Source organism: Pholcus phalangioides, unplaced genomic scaffold (assembly GCF_987345545.1).
Source record: "Pholcus phalangioides strain wild (caught in Gottingen) unplaced genomic scaffold, Ppha-v1.0 ptg000015l_1, whole genome shotgun sequence".
Classification (NCBI taxonomy): Eukaryota; Metazoa; Arthropoda; class Arachnida; order Araneae; family Pholcidae; genus Pholcus; species Pholcus phalangioides.
Window position 1 is genome coordinate 101,354,282 of NW_028301608.1, and position 24,499 is coordinate 101,378,780.

Consider the following 24,499-nt stretch of genomic DNA (forward strand, 5'->3'; position numbering starts at 1 on the left):
TCTAATTGATGATGTAAATAAAAGGTTACTTGTTCTTGATTTCGACTTAATATCAAGACGGTAGATTAAATGTGTTAAAAACATGGTAATGTATGATGATGATATTTTTGATAGTCGTTTTGCAAATTCATATCATTGAACTTCAATAGAAAATCATTTTTTAAAAGTAATAATTTAGAAAATTTCCCCGCGCCCGTATCATGTGCGTTCATAGCCTACCTTTTTCTCAAATATTTGATGAAAATAAAAAGAATCCGGATGAATTAAAAAAAAATGTAGCTTAGAAAATTAGGGACAACCAACGCGCACGAGTAAATAAAATAATAATAACGCACGTGCTGATAACACTCGTTGATAGTGATGATGATTATCAGCAGCGGAAAAAATTATCCGATTGGTCCATCCCTTTCGGAGCTAACGCAACTCTCGCACCAGGGAGTTTTTCGTAAAATAGATAACGACATACCCCGGGTTGCTGAGAAAAATCAAGTTTTTGACAATGGTCGCTGAGATTTGCGTTATCAGGCTCGTTGAGAATTTGCGTTAAGGGCGTGACGTCACTAACGACCTCGTTGTATAACGACGTGAGCGTAATAGACCCCCAGGATACTTTTTCTCACTGGAAGTATGTGCCTAGGATAAACGGTTCGCCAGTAAAATGTCATACGCCACTGTTTGCTATGCGCCCTGTGTAAAAAAGAGTGAAAAAAAAAGAGAAGCAATGATGCTTCTTTCCTAAATCCTTCGAGTCGTTCTGTATTACGTTCTTCGAAACTACGCGTTCCGAGAAGAGACGCTCTTTATCCGATTTTCTTCTCCACGGACCTGTTTTATCGTCTTTTATGTTCAAAATTTTGAAAATGCTCATACCTAGAAAGCTTTCACGTATTTTTTTTCAAGTGTATTTATAGAGTTTCATAGATTTTATCCCCTTACAGCTAAAACTTTTTTTATATATGCCGTCTTTTAGGAAATTTCTTTCTATTATCGCCATTTCATTTTCTGATGTATCGGCTTAAGGCATCTTCGATGCATAAATAATTCCCCTTATACATTCGATTCAATTTAGTTCAATATTTCGTAACATATAAAGAGAGATTTTTAGAAGTGTTTTTTTTTCTGCAATGTCGCTTAGTGTAAAAAACGGGAGACCCTTAGTTTATTTGTTGGGGATGATCGGTATGAATAGTTAATGAAATTAATAATCGAATGATTATTAGATTTAGAACTAATATCAGATGATAAATAAATGTACTATTTCTTTCAAATTATCACAGTATGATTTTAATTCACAAGTAAAAAGAATGTATGGAAATGTCAATAAATTGTTTTCATGTCAAACGGCATTATACAGGGTGTCCCGTAATTCCTAATGCAGCCTTTATCTCATAAATTGGGCATTGTCTACGTATGGTTTCAATTTAAAAAAAATCATCGAAATGTTCAGAAATCAACTTTTATCAGTTTTATGCGAGTGAAAATATAGTGCAGGGGTGGCCAACTTCTTTCTCTTCGCGGGCCAACATAATAGCGTCGCGGGCCGCATCAGTCGTGCAACTTCGGTGCATAAGCCGCTCCGTTATTAGTTGCATTTATTAGTTAGTTATTAAATTAATTTCCTCACTAGAAATAAGAAGTTTGTAAGCAGTCTGTTAATAAAGAACTCTGCTGTTGGAATCGATAATTCAAAAATAATGATCACAAATTTAATATTTCCATGGTACTTTTACCTTGTCGCGGGCCGCACAAAATCACTTCACGTGTCGCTGGCCAGCTGTTGGCCAACCCGATATAGTGTATCACAAAATAAAAAGTCTAATTTTTATACTATTCCCCCGTCTTCTAACTTTTGGTTAGAAAGTTGTTGTCCTGTCTCTTCTGAACCAAACAAAAAAAAAAAGTTCCAAGTTTCCAAGTGCAATATTTACTGAGATATGTGAATCCAAATATCGGAGCACAGCGTTCGTTAGTTTATGCTGTTCTTTCCCAACTTTCCTCCGATTATTGAATTAATTTATCTCAGTGAATATCGTTGTTAACAACATCGCTATATGCTTGAAAGTCACCAAACAGTTCAAATAATGAAAGTTACTCTGTGGAAGTTCAATTGCCGACTAAAGTTCTTTAAACATTAGGGACTGTTCGAGCTAGACCTTATTTTTGCATGGGCTTCACTAATTTGAACAAATTGTATTTGTTGAAAAACCAGACATTTTTTCCAAAGTAGACGCCTTCTAATGTGTTTTTCCCTACCCCGGGCCATCCACACGTCCCTCAAAGTGGACCCTGTGTTCCAGATTACCTTGCAGTCGTTTCATAAACTACTGATAAAGAGTTAAAACACTAAGATTATAAATTTCATGTGTATGTAAAATTGATTTGCAGTAGCTCTGTTGTGAAGAAAAGCGAACTAATGTAGTAGTTGCTCTTCTGATTAGTCTAAATTAAAAATTACTAGGGAAACCAAATTGTACCAGCGTATTTTAGCACAATAAGTTAAGTAATAAGAGCTCTAAAAAGGTAAAAACTTCAATTTTTCCCCTAATATATTTATGGTGTCAGAATTGTGTTTGTTTAGTGTTCTTGCTGGTGCAGCCATCTGTATATCATATTGTGACGTAAAGATGATAAATGCTTGAATTTTCATGCTTTGTAAGTATCATGTTGAATGTCTGTTCTCTGTCGAGAGATTTTTATTTTCTAAACGGGAGACCGGGGTTCTCATTTGCACCTCGACGCTAGAAAACAGTAAAAAAACTAACATCAGCCGGCTCACACAATACTTGCACACAACGTTATTATTACTTCTTGTAACTTTGAACTTTCTTCTACGGAACCTTTAACGAAAAACTAAAACCCTTTTGCTCTCAAAACATTTTCATACACGGCTCCAAACAATTCCCACTCCAAACAGTCCCACTTTAATGCCTAAATTGGCCCACAAATGTGCACCCACCCGCCATATCGATACGCACACTTGGTTAATTAAAACTGCGCCGCGGATACTATCCCAACACCACTTATGGTTTTTCGCTGTGCCGATCACTTAGAAACGTATGAAAGTGAGTATTGTCATTTGCATTTTTCAAAATTTAGCTGGTGTGACCCTAAATTGCGAGAACTATGGTTTTGTATTTGTATTTTCATTACCAAGCGCATACTTTGAAATACCTATAACTCGAATTTCGTTCACATTCGTTGATTTTAGCGACGACTAGCGACCCGTATATCGGTAAAGTTATTTTAACCCTTTGGCTGGTAGCGGAGCATATCTATGTTCATCTAAGATTTCAAAAATTACTACTGGGACAAAAATTGTTCTAAAACTAATTGTAACTTATCCTACTGTAGAAGAAGACCCGTTGCTCTCATGTTTTATCGTTTGTTCCTCACATCGTTACGCAGCTAACTCGCTCAAAACCACTACTTTCAAGGCCAAAGTCATTGTTTTTCCAAGATTCCTGCTGTGGATGTCTCTGTCCACCAATCTTGGTCTTATATTCAAAATACAGTAACGACGTTTGGCTCAATAAGAAATACACTACAAATATCCGGAGAAAGCCCTGGCTCGGTCGTCCATCAATGATTTCTAAAAATCTTTTGAATGTTGGGGATAACTTCCCACCTAATTAACAAGTCACGACACTGCTGTGAACGGTGTACACAAATGAACAAAGAAAAGAGAGCAAATATGAACTGTAAAATGTTGGCTTAAGTAAGGAATGATTCACCCTATACCATACGACTTCAATATTTTACATAAAATAAAATTTTTCAAAATACCAACGTGTCTGTGTGTGTGTGGTAAATAGTTTGCCACAAGTGGGACATTTGTACCCCGCCATTGACCACGGTTCGAATAACCTACCACTTGACGAAGAAATTCAAAGTTATGATTTTGTTTCATTTGTGACTTATTTTGTTCATTTTCGTTGTAAATGATATAGAGAAACAGAAATTTAAAGAGAGATCCTAGTGTGAGTGTGTATATGTCTCTCCCTCTCTCTCTCTCTCACACACACACACACACACACACAGAGAGAGAGAGAGAGAGAGAGAGAGTTAAGTTATGACCACTATACATTAAACACAATAACGTAATTTTAATTCTTTCAAAAGCTGTAACAAATAATTCCACAAACAATACAATCACCCATCACGAACTAAAATCTTGCACAAATGGTCATTATCAATAGATTTTATTTCACACGAATCAATGAACTTTTGCGGTGATGAATCGCCTGGAAACCTCAGTCATCATATGAAAGTTATATGGCTTTTTAGTTTTGATTCACGGCTGCTCTTTTGCCCATTTATCGACGATTCCCGTCTCTGATGTATCATGAAAAGTTTCAAGAAAGAATCCACTTTTCAGCTCCGGTATCAAGTGAGAATTTTTGCTTTCACCATCGATCCTAAGCTAAACGATGATTGGAAATTCGATAGTATTTTATTAAAAGTGATAAGCCAGAAAAATTACTGTTTCCTGGGCGAAGGGTTATCACTTACGGAGGTGTTAGTGAAGTATCGACCGGTTAGAACGGATCGAAACTTGTGTACTTTCCTTTGGAATATTGAACTATTAAAAGAATTAATAAGCTCATAGAGTATGGGAACCGGCTGTCCAACATTGGACATTAAAAACTTTCGTGGGGATTTTATTTATTATGGGGAAGAATATTCAGCTCAAATGGATGACGGAATAGGTTTAAAATGTTAAAAATTACTATTGCTTCTTGGCGGTTTATGCACCTCGTATAAATTCCCAAGCGGAATTTCTAACGAATCAATACATGCAGAAAAGTGTCCAATAAATTCGTAAATACTTTAAAAATCCATAAAAATTGAAGACATTGATGACTAAGGTAATGCGAAAAAGTTCTCACGGGGTGGGAGATTTGTTCAATTTCAAAGTTCAGTTTTGTTCAAAGTTTAATTTTTCATCGGTAGAGGGCGAAAGCAAACCATATAATTCCAAACCTGAACCTTTTCATTTGTGTCCGAAACTTTCTTTAAACATCATTCGTGATGCCTCACCGAGGTAAAAAAAATACATAAAATATATTAAAATATTTACAACGGGATGGATAGTATGATCCATGAGTTATTAATACAATCGAGTGTTTTGACCAAGGGACAGCAGTACCGATTAGTAAGGGACAACTCCAGGTTGTGATAATAGCTTTATACAAATACAACGCCACAACAGGCAAATTGCCCAACGAGGTGGCTGACTTAAGAACATCATGGATCCCCTACCTACTACTGCTACACCACACATGCAGCCCCCCCCCCCCGCGGAACCCTCCCCAACGAATCGGTACATGCGGGAATGTGCGTGTACGTGTAGTGCAACCTGACGTAAAGTGTCTTTCTGTGTAATGGTGTAATGCTTGTTATGTGTAGTGCTGTCATCTGCCCCCAGTTTTTACTAACTATGAGTGAATGATTTACCGTTGTAGGACTGTTGCTCTCTGTGGCGAGACTTTTTAACGGGGAGATCGGCTCGCATTTGCGCCTTGAAGTTGGGAACCACAGAAAACCAACTTCAGCCGACCACCATTGTGGGGTTCGAACCCGGATCCTCGCATCACGAGTCCGGCACTATAACCACTCGACCACCACAGCGGCCAATTCATATTTTATCCCCGGTTGCCGTGAATTCTACCACGATTGTCATGTTTAAACCAAAACGATGTTTATAATGGAGAGAATCGCGAAGATATCCTTATAAGATAAGGTAAAAATATTTTTTCTGGGCGGTGTATTTTATCATAATCATTTCATTGTATCAGTTACGTTTTTGCGTGTATTTATTATCTCATGATAATTGCACTTATTTTTCGTTGCTGTATTTCGGTTACATTTCACATCCACATTTTTTATAGGCAAAATTTTCTCAGCCATCTCTTGGTATTTTGCCTGTTGTGACATTTGTTATGGTATAAGTGTTGTATCCGTCAATGTCAACATTAAAATGAAAACCTTATATGAACGCCTGTAACAGGGAAATTCAGAGATGAGCTGTGTTAATCGTACACCCTACATTTTATAGGACTTGGATTTGTATATTGCCAGTAATTTTCTATCGTGCATTGACAACTATTGAGCGAAATTCGAACTTTTTTTTCAAAAGCAAAAATGTACAAAAACTGGGAAAAAAAGATAATACACCTTTGCAAAATAACTTTTTCTCAAACCGCATTCGAATATACAAATTCCTTCAATTTGTATGAATTTTTTAACTATTTAGGAATTCATGGTACACCCTATTTGTGTGGCATTAAGGTACGGGTCTTAAACCGTCTAGACACTGCGGATCAAATTAAACTTTTTACGAAGCCCACTGGCCGCCAAGTCATAACGCGCAATTCACGATCTTCAATCACACTGAATTTCTTTCTTTCATTAAAGCTTAATTCTTATTGATTTTCAAGAAACTTCCTTAATTAATTAATTCGCTTTAATGAATGATTTATTTTGTTAAATCTGAAATGTGTCCCAATAGTTCTGAAATTACGTTTTCATCAACTTTGAAACCATTTCTCTCAGCAAAAGCATATAATTTTTTCATGAATTACTACTTTTAACGGTTCTGAAATTATTCTCAATATAATTCTGAAATTATCGCTACTACTAATAAATTAAATAGCTTACCTCCTAGGCTCGTGAATTCTAACACGATTGACACGTTTAAAAAAAAAAACGATAAACATATTGGGATAAATCAAAAATCTATCGATACTAACAATGACTATATTTTTTTAAGGGCAGTATATTTATATTATATCATAATTATTGGTTATTTAACTGCGTTTATTCGGTTTGCTGTATTTTTGATACAGTTGTATCTGTATCCGACATCCATATTTGTTATGGGCATCTTTCTCCTCAGCCACTTCGTTGGGTATTTTGCATGTTGGGGCGTTGTTTTTGTATTATCAATTATGAAATTATTTTTTTCAATAACACTTAAATTAAAGTATATACATTTTATTCAATAACTTTTAAGTTATTTTTTGTCACAATACGTCAAGAACTATTTCTTTCATTAAAGTGTGTGTGTGTGCGTTTTTTAATTTAGTAACATTTTATATATTCTGTAATAATGTATACTTTTCGATGCTGAATATGCCATCCGACATATGTAGTTTATGAAATCATAAGCCTCAAAAACTGTTTTCGCTCAGTGTTCTCCGAATTTGCTAAGAAGGCCCTCCTAATCTTTCAAGTGCACAACATCACTATTGAATCTGGAAAGTGCAGTGAAACTTCGGTTAACGAGCTTAATTCGTTCCACCAACTTGCTCGTTATACGAATTTCTCGTTATTCGAATCAAACTTCCCCATAGGGAATGAAGAAAACTTGGATAATTCATTCCACAAGTCATATAAAAATGACTAATAAAAAAAACGGCATTCAATCGATAAGTAAACACAACAATATATGTAACGCAAAATTCTAATGTTTACAAATGTACTGACTCTAAACGACGAGAGAGAGGAGGATCGTTAGGACGATTTAGAGAGAGACTCACTTTTGTTCGCGAACTTATACTGTTTTTGCGTGGCTCAAAAATAACCTCATCAAATCCAGCTTGCTTTTGCCTAATTTTTTTGGATTTTTGGGAAATGGTAAATTACAGTGTTCGTTGAACTGGTTCATTGCTCGCACACCGCTACAGCTTTATTTGGGTGGTTTTTCCTACAGAGTTTTTCACAGAGATTCCCACATTCTGCACATCTTTCTAATTTCATTTTATGTGAGGGGCTTCTCCTTTCCTCAGGTGAGATACCGTCCATAAACTTTTGCTGGTGTGTGCAAAAAAGATCCATTACTTCATCATTAGTTCTTGAATGTCATCCTCGTGAACCTCCATTCCATGGTCTTCCCCCAAGCACACGATTTCTTCGACAAGTAGTGGCTCGTTTTGATGAGCTAGACCCTCAAAGTTACAAATACAAGGCTAAAACATGCAAAAATGTCCTACGAGGTGGCTAAGGAAAAGGATTCCCGCGTTCAATAATGCAATCAGCCCACAGTTTTCTCCAATCAGAATTTGAAAAATAACTTCAAGCGCACATACGCATGTCTACAATGCTACATTTAGTTTTGTATCATAAAAGTATTCACCTCGCACGTGTGTTAATTTTTCCAATGAGGCATGCTTACCGGAGACTTTCCGGGAGAATATTATTATACACAATTCCATAGCACGTGTGTGGGCGAAAGCAAAAAACTGTCATCTCAGTTTCGATAACGTAAAAATAAATAAAGCGCGAAAATGTTGCTCATCATACGAATCATCGCTCGTTAACCGAGTCAACATTTGTTCAAAATATTTGCTCGTTAACCGAACCGCTCGTTAACTTTCACCGTATCTGCAAATTCCAAACACAACAGTATTTCTGTGGCCCAGAACTCTCTCTAACATTTTCTTTTCTTGTGGAATTTAATCGTCTTTCTATGTAAAGTAGATATTTTCTAAAAAAAAAGTGTTCGGTGGGCCACAGCAAAAAGCTAACATTTGGCCCGCACACAGTGGGTTAAAGGCCTTTGCCCTCACGTATTCATGTTACCGGAGTTGTGCTTGTTCTGGTTCTTGCTGGTGCTGCGATCGGCCTTCCATATTTTGAAGTCAGGATGGTAAACGCTTGAATTTTCCTGTTATGTAAGTATCGCGTCTAATGACTCTGTGCAGACAGACATTTTTGCAAATGGGGAACCGGCTTGCATTCGTTCCTCAAAAACCCAAGAATGTAAGAAAATATCAGTGACTATTTTTAGAAATGATTTTTTTTTTTTTTGTTATCTGCATGAAAAATTTACATTTGTATTGAAACAGGCTGATAAATCCTCAAATATTTCAATGACTTGTGATTCAAAATCACCTTATCATAGATTCCATTCAAATAATGACAACTTCCCCGGAAATCAGGATAATAACGCATCTACATCAAGGGCGTATGCGCTCCACTCACAATTTCTAACGAAAGCTGTTTGCATTAAAAGTTAGCGATGAGTTCTGTGAAAACGTTCATCAGAATTACGAGACAGAGAAATGTTGATGATGTCGGTCCTGACGAAGGAATTCACTACGCTAACACTGCACTACTTACTCTACTCCATACACGCTTCAGGGCTCGAGCATGTCCAGTAATAATATGACGTGACCTCCGGACGATGTGAGCAAACTGACACAATGATAAGCCGTGGGCGACATCGGATGTCCTATTATTCTCGGATCGTAGATTTGCAAGAGAGAGAGAGAGAGATGGCGTGGGGATGTGGTCATATAACAATGTGGCTCCAGCAATTACCCGGAAACTTGCTTCTGAATCTCCACGCTGCTGCTGCTACGGAACATTGTCAAAGTTATGGACGTTAATAAGAAAAGACCCGGGATATTGAAATTACGGGATAGAAATGTTCATTGAGTGCTCGAGAGTTTTGAGGAGTTCGTCATATTTGCAATGAAGATTTTGCAATTTGATCGAGGGAATTCGAAATCTCGAATTCAAACGCAGCATGTGGGTAATATCGAAAATCTTCCGAGCTTTAATAAGTTTTTAATATCTGTATACATATTTTTGGTTTATGACAGCATGTAGTTTAAAATTCAGTCAACGCTGGAACAATTCCCATTCATTGATGTCTTCTCCGGAATTTTTGCCGTTCCAAGTTTCTCCCTAAAGTGGACCGTTTTTACCCGTATTGTCAACGAGCACCACTGGAATAACTGCAAAAAGTCTGTAAAAGTTTTACAAATTCATAAAAATCAGAAAAATACCTGAAATAAAAAATGGTTTGCGCAGGGTTAGCATCACTTGGTCACGTGAACTTTTCAACCACCATTCAAAGAAAAGATACGCAAATAAGGAACAGAATGCCTCTAAATCGTTTATTACAGCAGTATGTGTTCCACATGACCACCACTACAGAGGATAAGACATCACTACTACTAAACCAGACATGCAACTCGTCCTTATTCCTCTGCAGACCGTCTAACGAGTTGGTGCATGTTGGAACGTGTGTGTACGTATAGTGAACCTTCCGTTTTGTTTCTGTGTGCTTGTTATGCTGTGCCATATCCGCAATCATTTTTTTTTAACTATGACTATTTTCTCAACTCATAGTAAGTGAAGTATAATGAATGAATAATTATTATGTTATAAGCCTGTTGCTCTCTGCACAGCGAGACTTTTTAACGGGGAGATCGCCTCGCATTCGCACCTCGATGTTGGGAACCGCAGAAAACCAACTTCAGCCGAAGAAGTTGGTTGACACCACTGCGCCGACGGTGGGGTTTGACCACCACAGCGGCGTGGATAACACATTGCAGGAGAATCACAAATCCAGCGACGGCAGAGTGCAGCAGGTCCACATACGGTTTACAACGTTGGGAGGGACCATGGAGTGTCTTGAACTGCTTGCGGATTAGGAGCGCCAGTTCTTATAACAGTCTCCTTTGCATATTTCCACTGAAGTCGCTCGTGCTAGCGTCACCTATCAGATGTTTTTTCCTGTTTCAAAAAAGTTTCCGTGAGCTAGCGATGATAACTCTACAAACCGTTTTTTATTCCTGTTATTTTTCTGGTTTCTATGAATTTCTAAAGTTTCTACGGACTTTTGCCCACCCTGTATATAAAATCATTATATATACATTTATTTAATTATTATATAAATAAATGCATCAATTCCCGCCCTTGGCAGTTTTTTGGTAGATTTAAGAAATAGTTGACGATTTTGCTTACTTCTGGCATCATTTTCGGTGACAATGATTCTCGATCCAGAAATTTCCCGCATTTTGCTTGGGGAAATATGGTCAGTCCATTAAATAATACAGCCCAGACTGTATCTACCTATTTAGACTATGTGAAAGTACCTCGCCCCTAATTCATGAGCGGGTGCAGATGCTCCGAAATCGACGGGTGCAAATCATCGAAGGTGTGTATAGTGAACGGGGAGTGGGGGGGATGAATTTTCACCTGCTTCCTTCTTTCCACGCGGCTGTATTCGCCCATGCCAGAGATTCTCAAACTGTGAGCCGCGAAGTGCCGGCCCGGGCAAAGGTTTCTCGAAAAGATCGTTTGTTAAACCGCTCTGGGAGACGCTAGTGAGCATTGATCAAAGGAAAGGAGCGTCACGGGTGCAAAAGTGTGAAAACCCCTAGCCTATATGTTAACAATTAATTCTGAATTCATCACCATATCCAAAAGTTGTTAATTACTTATCCTAAGAAAATTATCAACTATTAAATTGAGTTAATTTTGATACATAGTAGTTTTGTATCTGAGAAGTATTTCCATTTCTACGGTATTCTTTTAATCACCATTTTTCTTCTTTCTTTTTTTGCGGTGAATTAATTTATAAAAGATGTCTGACAATTTGTGAAAAAACCATTCATCAGTACTGAAATATCCTAATTTTTCGACGGTTTTTTTTTTCTCGATATTTTGGAATTTATTTTTGTGCATTGAATAGAGGAGCGAAATTTCTGTAATTGATTATTCTTTTTGGTTGCGGGTCAGTGGATCATACGACAAATTTAATTTCTACACACCCCCCATGAACATTTTTTAATGAAGATGCCATTATAACGACTAATTTATCACTTTCTCACTTATATGCTATTATAGTATCAACCTGACAAATCAAATTGCTTTTGCACACTTTATGAAACTCCCCGTATAGAGAACCAAATGATATTTATCATAATTATCAATAATAATTTATATTCAAGCTCTGCTGGTATTAATCAATACACTATCTATTGGCACAGTATATATGGCATTGTAAGGTAACAAAAGCTAATAAATAATTCAAAAGTTCATTTGATCATTTTTGTCGCACTACGGTCATTTTCTGCACACGAGGGCTAATTAGACAGGGACCTACAATTTATTGCCGATTCCGAACGGTAGGATTGTTTTTATACTCATCTCGAGGTTGATGCGCTAATCCCATTATGTGGGACTCCCTGCGGTAGCAATCTTTTCATGTGGTCATGTCGCCGTTTCTAATGTACCCCTGCGTCAGGGAAGTTTTCTGACAAAGACGAACTGGGTATCGAACTCGCGACATCTCTAACCATCCTTTTGTACTTTAGGCGAGTATCTTATCGACCCGGGCAACCGTGCCCTAATTTAAAAGTAAAAATTTATGTAAATAAATTCGAAAGATAAATAATATTTTCAATTTCAAAAAAAGGTACTAAGTGAATCAAAGTTTCAGGATTTATAAATTTAAAAAATATATATGATTTTTTTTCTGTAAGTGTCTCTTATTCCTTGTCATAGACATCTCCGCGAATGGTTCTAGGTTTTATAACAGCTGTTGCGTAACATCACATAAATTTTCATGTTTACTATAGGTATTCAAAGTGAAACGCCCTCTCGTGGTGACATGTCCAACTAATTTTTTCCCTCTGGAACAAATTCCCATCACTTCATGAAGTCCTCCACAAAATTGCACACTTTTCTGACGAATGGTTTCACCTGTAGGTTACTTTTTAAAATAGGATCTTTTAATTATGGGTGCTCTGTAAAAAAAACTGGCATTTTCTGTGCAGTAAAAAATTAGAGACCCATCGGGCGTGATTAACCCTTTTACGTTCATATTTTACACTTTTTCACTCATGTATCATTGAAATATTCTTTTGGACGACCTTTGCGAAACACCCCGCGTAAAACGAACCAAGGTGAACTTTATTATAGCAATCGATATAACTTTTATTCAAGTTTTCTAGATATTGATCAATAACACGCTCTATCAAATATACGACATGATAAGAACACAAAAACTAATGAATACATAATTTAGAAGTAAAATAGCAATGCAAATGAAATCGAAGTATAAATAATTATTTTTTCCCCTGAAATTCCTTTAGCAATCATTTACTCAACGATCATTCCAAATGACATTTCGCGAGAGGGAGGAGAGAAAAAAAAAAAAAAAAACTAAATAAATATAACATTTTACGCGTAGGTAGAAAGTCGTGCGAAAAATAAATTCTCCAAACGGATTAAGAAAAAGGTACAATGAATGGAAACACAGGAGAAAACTAAGGAATGGAAAAGTCCCCGGAGGTGTTTGAATGAAACTACGAGCTTAAATTGAAAACTTTTGAGGCGCGTGTGAGAAATAAGGAACAGAAAAGTAAAATAAGAATAAAAAAAAAATGGAGTTATAGCGTGAACGAAAGCTTCGGAGTTAAATCGAAATCGAAAATCTCTTTTCAATAACTACGCTACGAAACTCAAAAGGAGAGTTAAAATTCATTTTCTGAAGTACCGAGAAAATAATTGAACTCTAAGAATGAAATAAATGAAAAAAAAATTCTCCCAGGTTTTCGTTCGAAGTAAGAAAGGACAGAGAGAGATAGAGATAAGCACACACAAGAGATGGTGGTGAAGAATCTAGAGAGACGATGTTCTCTCTCTCTCTTTTAATCTAACGACATCAAGGTACTTATCTTCAACTTCATGACGTCATCATTAGCAAAAGATGAAGAAGAAGAAGAAGAGAAGACCATGGAGGTATATAAGAAAGCAGCGAGAAATGTCGTTAGAACTTTCCAATGGAAGCGACAGATGTCGTGAAGATGAAGGCCCAGTGGCCTAAAGGAAGCATGAAGGTACTGTATGTATGTATGTATGTATGTGTATGGAAGGGAACTCTGTATAGTCTCTTATATATATATATTTTCTCTTGTCTTTATTATTTTCTTTTCCCCCCATGGAACAGAAAATTGTTCGTTAAGGTACTTTGTACGACGAAGAGAGAGAGGGAGGGGGAATGTTGGGCAGATCTTTCTGGGTATAAGACATTGTTTTTCATTGGTCTTAATGATGTCCTTGATTACTTTTTCTGGCCAGTAAGTATTTTTCGCCCCCGGGCATTTCGTAGGGTTTTTTTAATTTTTTTTCTGTTTTATTTCATTTGAGTTATTTTTCGGTATTTGTCTAGAAATGCATATAGTGGTATCTTATAAGACGTAATAAGCGATTTTTTTTAAGCTCCTAAAGGTTACTTTTAGGGGATTGTTGAAGAAAATTTTGACAGGTAATTCTCGTGTGTGAAATGCAACAGCTTGGATAATGTTATTTGAAAGCAAATTTTTGATGATTTTTATTTTCTTCACCGCAGGGATTGATGTTGATGATTGAAATACTGTAAATTTGTTTTCACACCAGAAAGAAAAATAAATGGTGTTGTTAGATACACATAAAAAAAACGAAAAAAGTTTTACTGAAATTCGAATTTTTTTCTACCAAATGAACATTTTTTTATACGGTCACAGGGTGTCTACGATTAAAAGGTCTAAGCTACTTTCATAGCCTTGACAGTTTATCAGAAAGCCGCTGTGTGGTGTCGAGTGGTCATGGTGACGGAGCAGCGTGGTGAGGTCCGGGGTTCTAACCCCACCATCGCCACAGTGGCGGTCGGCAGACGTTGGTTTCCTGTTGTTCCCAACTTCGAAGCGCGAATGCGAGCCTATCTCCTTTTTAAACAGTCTCGCCACAGACACTTCCGGCACAACTCGCTAGGTAGTAAATCGACATAGATGGTGATAGACCTGCTCGTTTTGAAAGAAAGTCCATCAGAAAACATGGAACTGTAATAACTTCTTAATAAACAGACTTGTGAAATATTTTACAAATAGTTTATTTACCAATTTATTTATATAGGTGACAGCAGGGTTCCTATCGCAATTTTTTTTTTCTCAGATACTTTTACTACTGAAGAAATTATAACTATATGAAATTAATTTATTGGCAAAGAAAAAAAATAAAATGTCGAATGGCACACATTTTCTTGTCAACTCTCGTCAATGGATTAATAAAAAAATCAGTTCTGCCTGAATTCAATTCAGTAAGTAGAAAAGGAATCAGATGAGGGTAAGAAGGATGGATAAGAGTGAGAGGCCACGAGAAGAAAATATGGTCCAAAAGCGGCCCATGGGCTGGCAAATTTGAGAAATGTCACATGAAACTATATAATCACTCCCAAAAAGGAATTACTACTACCTCCCACCAAACATTATTGACTGTACAACAGTATCCGATTTTCTTTGCAACATCAATCGTCTCTGTCTAACTTCACCTCTGCATTCCCTTGTGTAGGTCTCGAGCAATCGATATTGTATAAATAAATTAATTCATTATTGCTAAAATTCTCTAAGGCAAGCAATAAAAGCATAATAACCAGTATTAAAGCCACATGGAATTTATTGGTTTGCAGCATGGGAATAAAAAATTAGGGTATCATACTATATTATTATTCATTTCATACTACACGTGAGGAGGAAACCCACAACCAAATTGATTCAACACTACTAACAGATAGTTTTGTTATTCAATCATTACACTTCACTCACAGTTAGAAAAATTGACGCAGGTTATCAGCACCACACATAAACCAGCATTACACAGAAGCAGACTTGACGTTAGGTTCACAACACATACATTCACAGCTTCCAGCATGGCCCGGATTTTCCGTCACCTGGTAAAATCTCTTCATTGAAACAGAGCGACGGGCCATAATCTGGATAGGAGGAGGAGGTAGGTTACCGCTATTCAGTAGGTTTGGCCACATGCGGACGACATCCGGACCCACATGAACCCTTCGAAGTTGCGGGTGAATTTCGCATCGTCTGAAAGGCTCCATATATACCAAATGTTAAAACTTCTTCCGGATCCGCGTCCGTGTGAAAGGGCCCTAAATCGTTTTTTTTTTCCTTTCAATTTCTATCTTATCCTAGTTTCAAAGCATTGTTAAGGTTATTTCAGGCCGTGAACTCACTGCACGCCAACTTTAGTTAGTCACTGTGTCAATTTTATATAGGAAATTTATGTAATTGGTTATTCTTCCTCAACAATGTTTGGATAAGTCTGTGTCCTATTTGAAGTTTGAACATTTTTTCTTGAATTTCTTTGAAAATACTGGGCAAATCATTCAGAAATTTCTGTCATGTGAACTTTATACTTGTGTAATCACAATTCCCAGTAAAAATTAAGCCACGAGTGCATTTAGTGGACCGACAAAAAAAAAAAATAAGATAATACGTTTTAGATGAAATATTTATGATAAACAAACTGCATATGTTTGGAACTTTAAAAAAATATTGTAATGTTGAGATTCTATGTTGGTGCTTTACTTGTGTGCATTTCCGTGAGAATAGCACGTGCACTAATGAGAATATGAGTTTTCTATAAAAATTAAAATTTCCATCACGTGTGTTTTTCGCTTACATGATGCAGAGTTTTGAACGAATTTCTATGAAATTTACAGAAAAATTATGCACTTCACATGAGACAACCTGTGTAGAAAATCAGAATGTGCAGTTTATAATTTAAATGAGATGTGAATATTTTTATTAAATTATTTTTTATCAGGCATGCGTGGGAAATATCGATTTGATTTTTGCATAATTTAGTTTACAAATATATAATGCAACTTACACAAAAATTCCAGGTGAATGTGTCACGAAATATCAGAGATATATACGCGAAATCGTGAGCTGAGACTACCTGGATGATAAGAGATATCCCATGACTGGTATATAGAATACATTTCGTGAGAAGATCAATCATTTCTCTCATATAGCAGCAGACACATGTGTTCGGTCATTCACATTAAAGCTGTGGGTTTTTTTTAATAATCAAATAACAAAATAAACGAAATACCAATTCGATGAAAATCCCTTATCATCCAGGTAGTCTCAGCTCACAATATCGCGTATGTCATTCTGAATTTTCACGACACGTTCACCTGAAATTTTTATGTAAGTTGGCAGCCAAACTATGAAAAAATAAAATCGATATTTTCCGTGCATCCGGGATAAAAAACCAGTCGCTAAAAATGTCCTTATCTTATTTAATAATAAAGTGTCACATTCTGAATTTCTACACAGGTTGTCTCGTGTAGTGCCAATTTTTCTGTAAATTTCACAGAAATTCGTTGAAAAATTCGAATATTATGCGTGAAAAACGTGTTATTAAATTTTGAATTCTTTTTAAAATTCAAATTTTGAATAAATTTATATCTTCATGAATGTGTATGTGTTATTCTCACCATGAAGATATAGGAAGTGCGCACAAAGTAAGCACAATATTTTGTGAAAATTACAAATCACCTGCAGTTTTTTTTATCATACAGGGTTTATCCAACAACTTTTTTCCTTATGTAATTTTTGTCAGTTCCCCTAAATGCACCTTTGTTTTGATTAAATGCAAAAAATTATCTTTCAAACAACTGAAATATTTTCCATCAGGTGGCACATCCATTGAAGTGGTTGGCCGTGTTTCGTTGCACCGCCTATACATAAGTAGCGCAACACATCTGAATGAATAATCAAATAATCTTTAAGTTGTCCAGTTTGATATGTAATTGAATTATTAATGTGTCCGGATTCATAGATGAGCCATTTTCGACATCCATGACATCTTCGGATTTGATGCATCGAATACGACATAAAATCTAGAAAATACCTGTTTCTTTGATATATTGAGCGGAGAAAAAGCCGTCTATATATATATATATATATATATATATATATATATTATAATATATATATATATATATTATATATATATATATATATATATATCTTCAGATTCTGTTCCATCGTTTGAAATAAATGGAAAATAAATACAGAGAATTAATAATGATGGACATATACTGTGATGTACATACAATATTCTAATAATATTAAATAATAAATATCATGGTTTTTCATTTTATACGTGACATTGTACTATTGACATATCTGAAACAGCATCGGAAATGATTTTTACTAGTAAAATGAAGGTTTCTGAAAACATAGCTCCTTGAAAGTAACATGTATGAACTTAAAACATATATGTTCATAATTTGTTTCAAAAAGCTTTGATTAGGTATTAAGGCATTTTTTGTATTTAAAGCAATACATGATCACTATTCTATATAATGATGACTATATAATGATGATGACTATATTCTATATAATGATGATGAAAAATTTCCTTGTTGCCTTACTACGTGTGCTTCGCATACATTTGATCTCACCCTGCACATTAAAAAAACGATATGTAAATTTGAAAATAAGTAAAAATTTCACATTTGAGATTCGCTTGACCCATATCAATTGAAAAACCGAACTTGACACTTTATAAAGTAGGGCTGTAAATTGTACAACTGCCCCCATACTAGAGAGAGAAAGAGACTTTTGAAAATCCACATTCCCTAACGTGAAAATTCAACTGTTCTGGAAAACGTTCTTTTTTTATTCTCGAAATACTACCCCGCATATCTGTGAAAATTACGGCTTCGAATTCAGTTCAGAAATTAAGGTATCCGACTACGTTGAAAACGTCATTTTGGAAGAAATATCGATTTTTTTATTCTTTTTATGAAAGCCTTATTTTTTGTGATTCCAAACCAGGCCTTGTTTTGTTTATATGATGCTCAAACCCAAAGTTACGTCTACTTTAGTGTTTCGTTGGTACATACAAGTAATCCGTGAATAAGCACTTTAAACGTGCTTTAGAAGAATGATATTTTCGACATTTTACTTGAGTTTGTGACATGATTTCAAAAATGTATTTATTGTGTCATTAAGAAATTGTAATATGATATTTTGCCGTATATTGCCGAAGTTATTTACTAATATCCAAGGTTTATCACATATATTTTGTGAATTACAGTGTTTTATAGAAGAAATGTAGGATGAAATTTCAAAAAATTCAAACATACATTAGCATATGTGAGTGTAATTTATGAGCATATCACATAATCATTTAAATTTTGGTGTATAACCTGCACTAGCTGAATATACTGTGAAAATCACAAAACATTTCATTAACAAATATGGTTTCAATCGTGTTTCGAATATTACGTGAATTTTGCCTTAAATTTGACATAAAAATAACTTTTTCATAGAAAATGGCATAGGTAGACCAAAATTTGTTACTGTTTTCATCATTTCGAGACACTTTCCTCTCAAAAAATGCTATTAAAGTTCACTCCAGTACCACTTTATAGAAAAGTGCTCTCGAATGCATTCGGATATCTTAATAATTTTTCAAACATTATGGGGCTTCTGGAGCACCCGGTTTCATTAAATAACGATGCTTGAATTTTACGTTTCTCAAATGTTTCTCTTCGTCTCATCTAAAATTTCCATTTAAGTCTATCTTAGTTATAATTTCTCCATTTAATGTAATCTTTGAATTAATGGTTCGAAATATCTAAACATTACAGATCGAAACATTCAATTAAAGGCTAGTCTGGGTAAGTGCTGAAAACAGTCGTTTCGCAAACGTCCTCTGGAAATTCAGTGCTCGTAGGTTTAAATCAAACACGAGTTTTCCAGAGACAGGTTTCCCCAGCAAACAACCATCTACGGTGTTTTCATCATTTAAATATTCCGTATCTTATTAAGTTTAATTACCACTCACTTGATCGTTAATCCGAGTGGATCATCAACGTGACACTCCATACCGCAATATATTCCTAAATTAGCCTCCTTTTCCAGATTTTACCCAGAAGACGTATCAGATGAGCTCAATTTTCACAGTCTGTTAACTGAGGACGAGTAAAATCCCTTCTATGTTTTATGGTTTGCTAATCAGGAGACCCTTTTCCCCGGGATTCTTCTACTAAACGGAGTGGAACGATAGCCTCGTGTGTACAGTTCCCGGCCATTGGAAATTAATGGTTCAAAACCTTTCCCCCCGCAAGAGTTACGGAGTTTTATACCATTCACTTTCTCTCTCTCTCTCACTCACTTTCCACTGTTTCAATAATTTAAACGTTTGATTTTTGCTGTTTTCAGTGTCATTGACGTCGCACTCGAATTTCCCATGGGTGGCGAATTTGTTTTGAACGTCGGTCGGTGAGTTATTAATCAGCGCTGAAAGTTAAGTCTTACATTTTCCCGCAGGAGGCACCCAACATATACTCCAGTAGAAATTACTAAACTCAATCAGAGAACTAATCTCCGAGAATTTGTTCTCGTACTCGTTAAAGTATCTCTTGCTATTTGTCACGACTTCGAAACAAAGCCACTTAACAAGTCAGAGCTAGAAACCCATCCTCGTTTCTTTTCTTTTTCAGGCACCAACTTTCGTCTCTCTTTAACAGGGATTAACTGCTGGAAGACTTATTTATGTCTCAGAATTACCCTCATCTATAGTGTTTCGTTCGATCAGCATAATGTGTACGGGTGTATGTCCACATAATAGAAAAAATAAATTGCCAAATGGCTTTGAATTGTTCAATATGTGACATTATATTTTCTTTTTACTAGAATTCACTTTCACACGAGCGATTCTGAGCGTCTAAAGGCCATTGTTTTCTCAAATCTACTAAGAAAACGTTGATGAAGCTTGGTAGTTATATAAGTGTATATATATATAAAATTGCCAGAATTGAATTCTTATATAAAATGTGGTTAACAATAATTTGACTAAGCATCAGTTTTCGATCATTCATTATTTGAATATTTTGTTTTAGGAAATATAGTTTATATGAGTTTCCAAATTCATTTTCACATAATGCTTAACGTTAATACGTTAATGGGATATTGGATTGTGTATATTAAAATAATATATATATATATACTCTCTATCTATATATATTAATTTTAAATGTTCTTCCTTGAACTATGCATTAATTATTTGCGTATTCATTGTACTTGATTTTCAATGTTTTACTAATGCAAAAGAGAATTGAAAGGTGATATTAAGTGATATTTTCAAGAAGTTATCTCATAACGAGCAACATATCTGACATAAGTTATCGATATGCATGTCATATTCGTTATTAATAACTGTATTAGTTTCCGTTGAGTAGACAAACGCAAACAAATGGCCTGGGAAAAAAAGTAGACCTCACTAGTAAACTTTTTTCACGCCACTTGCTTCCAAGAACTTAAAACACAACATTCAATCCTTATTTATTTTTTCGAATTTTATATATCAGCATACATAATTTTCTGGAACATTTGCAAACCAGACCAGACAAGAATATAAAAAATTTTAATACACGTTATCAAAGTTATTTGCACAATTGTTTTCTTGGTACACCAGTCAATAGCTGTAAAACGATTTGGCAGCACTGTCGTACAATTTTTTCAGCACATTATTTACCATTCTACTTTTTTGGGACGCTAGATTTGATGGTTGCACCGAAATTTTAAACTGACTGCTATAAAAGTTATAAATTAAATATTAGGCTAATATGAAAAAAAAAATAATAATTGATGCAAATTACTTAATATTATTAGTGTTTTTAATTTAATAAAATTTTTCACCAGTTTTCCTTTCGTATTTCACTCACGTTATCACAAAATGATTTTTTTAATCTTTCTTTAGTGATGAAGTTTAATAATAGTTTATACATATAATGGGCTAATGAGTCATTAATACAAATACAAATACAAATACAACACCACAACAGGCAAAATGCCCAACGAGGTGGCTGATAAAAAGATGCCCATAAAAATATGGTTGTCATATGTTTCAAAAATACAGCAACCCAATTAAAAATGCAATTAACACAAATTACAAACAATATATGCACATGATAAAATATTATACGATGCCCATAAAGATTACTTATGGTTGTCTTATTCTAAGAATGGATAGCTTCTCGATTTACCCCAACATGTTTATCGTATTTCTTTTTAAACGTGTCAATTGTGTTACAATTTACTACCTCCGGGGGTAAGCTATTCCATTTATTAACAACCCTATTGGAGAAAAATTCCCTGCGACACCATAACCTTGCATTGTCCCTCACCAATCGATACTGGTGTCCCCTTGTAAAAGCAGTCGATTGGCGGTGTACTAAAAGTTCATGGTCCATCCTATCCATCCCATTGAAAATTTTGAACACTTCGATCATATCTCCTCGACACCTGCGTTCATCCAATGTAAACATATTCAAAAAATGAAGTCTTTCTTCATAACTCAAGCCCTGTGTGCCAATAAGGACACGCGTAGCTCTTCTCTGCACCCCTTCAACCAAGTCTATGTCCCTCTGTAGGTATGGTCTCCAAAACCTTACAGCATACTCCAGTCCAGGACGAACTAAGCCTCGAAAAAGAGGAAGAATGACTTTAGGAGAACGCGAAGAGACCTTTTTGAAAATGAGACCAAGCATTCTATTCGATTTTTTGACAACCGCTGAACAATGTTCAGAAAACTTAAGTCGCTCGTCAATGAGAATTCCCAAATCGGTGACTCTAGTTGCATCCGGGATAGTGACACCATTCAACTCGTAAGAGAACCGTGGGTTGTTCGAACCAAAATGAGCGACCATGCACTTATCTACGCTAAACGTCATGCTCCATTCATTTGCCCATGCTGCAATCTTGTTTAAGTTGGTCTGGAGCAACTCCCTATCGCTTTCATTCCCGATTACCCCCATTAGCTTCACATCATCTGCGAATTTGCTAGTAATTCCATCGATACCCTGATCGAGTTTATCGATAAAAAGTGAAAAAAGTATGGGGCCAAGGATACTTCCCTGAGGAACTCCACTTGTGACGTCTGTCCAACCAGAGAATTCCCCGTTCATCATAACTCGTTGCGACCTATCTCTTAACCACGATTCTATCCAATTCAGCAAGTTGCCCCCTATTCCAATCTCGTGTAAACGCTTCAAGAGTTTGCCATGTTGGACCCGATCGAATGCCTTCTGGAAATCAAGGTAAACAACGTCGACATTTTTGCTCTTACCCAAAGCCTTAGTCACGTAATCATAGAATTAATGAATGTGATCTGCAGTGGTAGGTTTGCTGCAAAAGGTACTCTACGGAAAGCAGGCAGACTTTTAGCATAGTAATTATACAACATGAATATTTGAACAATTTCATTTGCACTTGATAATATGGAAATCAGATGGCAGCACCAGACTAACGCCGTAATCGCGTCTCTGACAACATAAATACAAATACGTTAAAGGCACATGAACACAGGACACGCATTAATAAATTTGTTCTGAATTTATAAAATTCACAAAAATGTTTTAAAGAATATGTATTGCTAAATTTGTTTGTTTATATACGTTGCCAACCTACATAAACAAACATATTTTTTTCCTTTTTTATACGTATCCACTTGCTAGAAATTCAGCAAAAGAATGTTTACGATGTGCATGTACGGTTAAGTAGTAGTAGTAGTTATAGTTATAGAGATAGGCGCTGTTGCCGCTGCAATGGTACTTTGTAACTTTTTTGAAGAGATGACTTTGTGCATTTGTGTCCTAACTTTTTAAACCATACAAAACGACCGATACTTTATATTTGAATATCATTATTCAAATGTACATCTGCAATATGCTCTCTCATTTTTCCCATTACTATTCATATTCCAATAGATTTGGAATATAGCACATGAATGTGTTGTTATAAAACTTGATTTTAACTTGCAAAACTGATAAATTCACAACATGAAAAAGAAAGGTTTAAACAACCTAAAACATATCAATAGATCACAAACAGTGTATAACCCACAGGAATTATATTCTTTCACGTAATTGACAATATAATTTTTACAACAACAGGTGTTTGTAGAGTTTGTATCAAACGTCAGGGAGAGAGAGAGGGATCTAGGTTCGAACCCCGTGGAAGCAGTGGTGGTCGCCTGAACTTGGGTTTTCGGCTTCTCTTCAACTTCTAGACGGGAATGCGAAACGGTTTCCCATTTAAAATAATTTTTATCGGTCGAGAGCAGGCAGACCTACAACATTACAACTACAGACCTACTTTCCATTTGTTCACGGTACTGACACAACATGAAAATTAAAGCATTTACCATCTTTACTCTAAAAAATATGGAAGACAGCAGCACACGCAAGAACATGAAACAAAATCACAATATAAATATGTTAAGGGCCACACGTACACTCAAAACACACATTCCGGGATGTACCAATACGTTAGAAGTTACGCATAGGAATGTTTTTGAGGTACACACACGTACGATTCAGTAGTAGTAGCTTGTATCAAACTACTCTGCTACTCTCTCTTAACCGACATGCACCTCGTACACACATTCCTCTATGCAATTTCTAACGAATTGGCACATGCCGAAGAATGTGTGTTCTGAGTGTACGTTTGGCCCTAACATATTTATGTTGTCAAGTTGCGCCTGTTAAGTGCTCATGCTGCCATCTGGCTTCCATTTTCGGAAGTAAAGATGGAAATGCTTGAATCTTAATGCTTTGTCAGTATCGTGTTGTAGGCCTGCCTGCTCTCTGAGGAGAGAATTTTTTTTCAAGTGGGAGACTCACATTCGCACCGCGAAGCTGAAAAACTGTAGAAAATAAACTTCAGCCGCCCACCACAGTGCCGTCAACGAGGTTCGAACCTGGATCCTCACGACGACAGTCAAGCACGATACCCACACGACCGCACAGCGGCAGTACCAAGCGCTGCATATAAAGCCTGAATTCAAAAAGTTTGGGCCATATTAAATGTGACTCGCTTTTCCGGAAATATTTTCTCTCCCG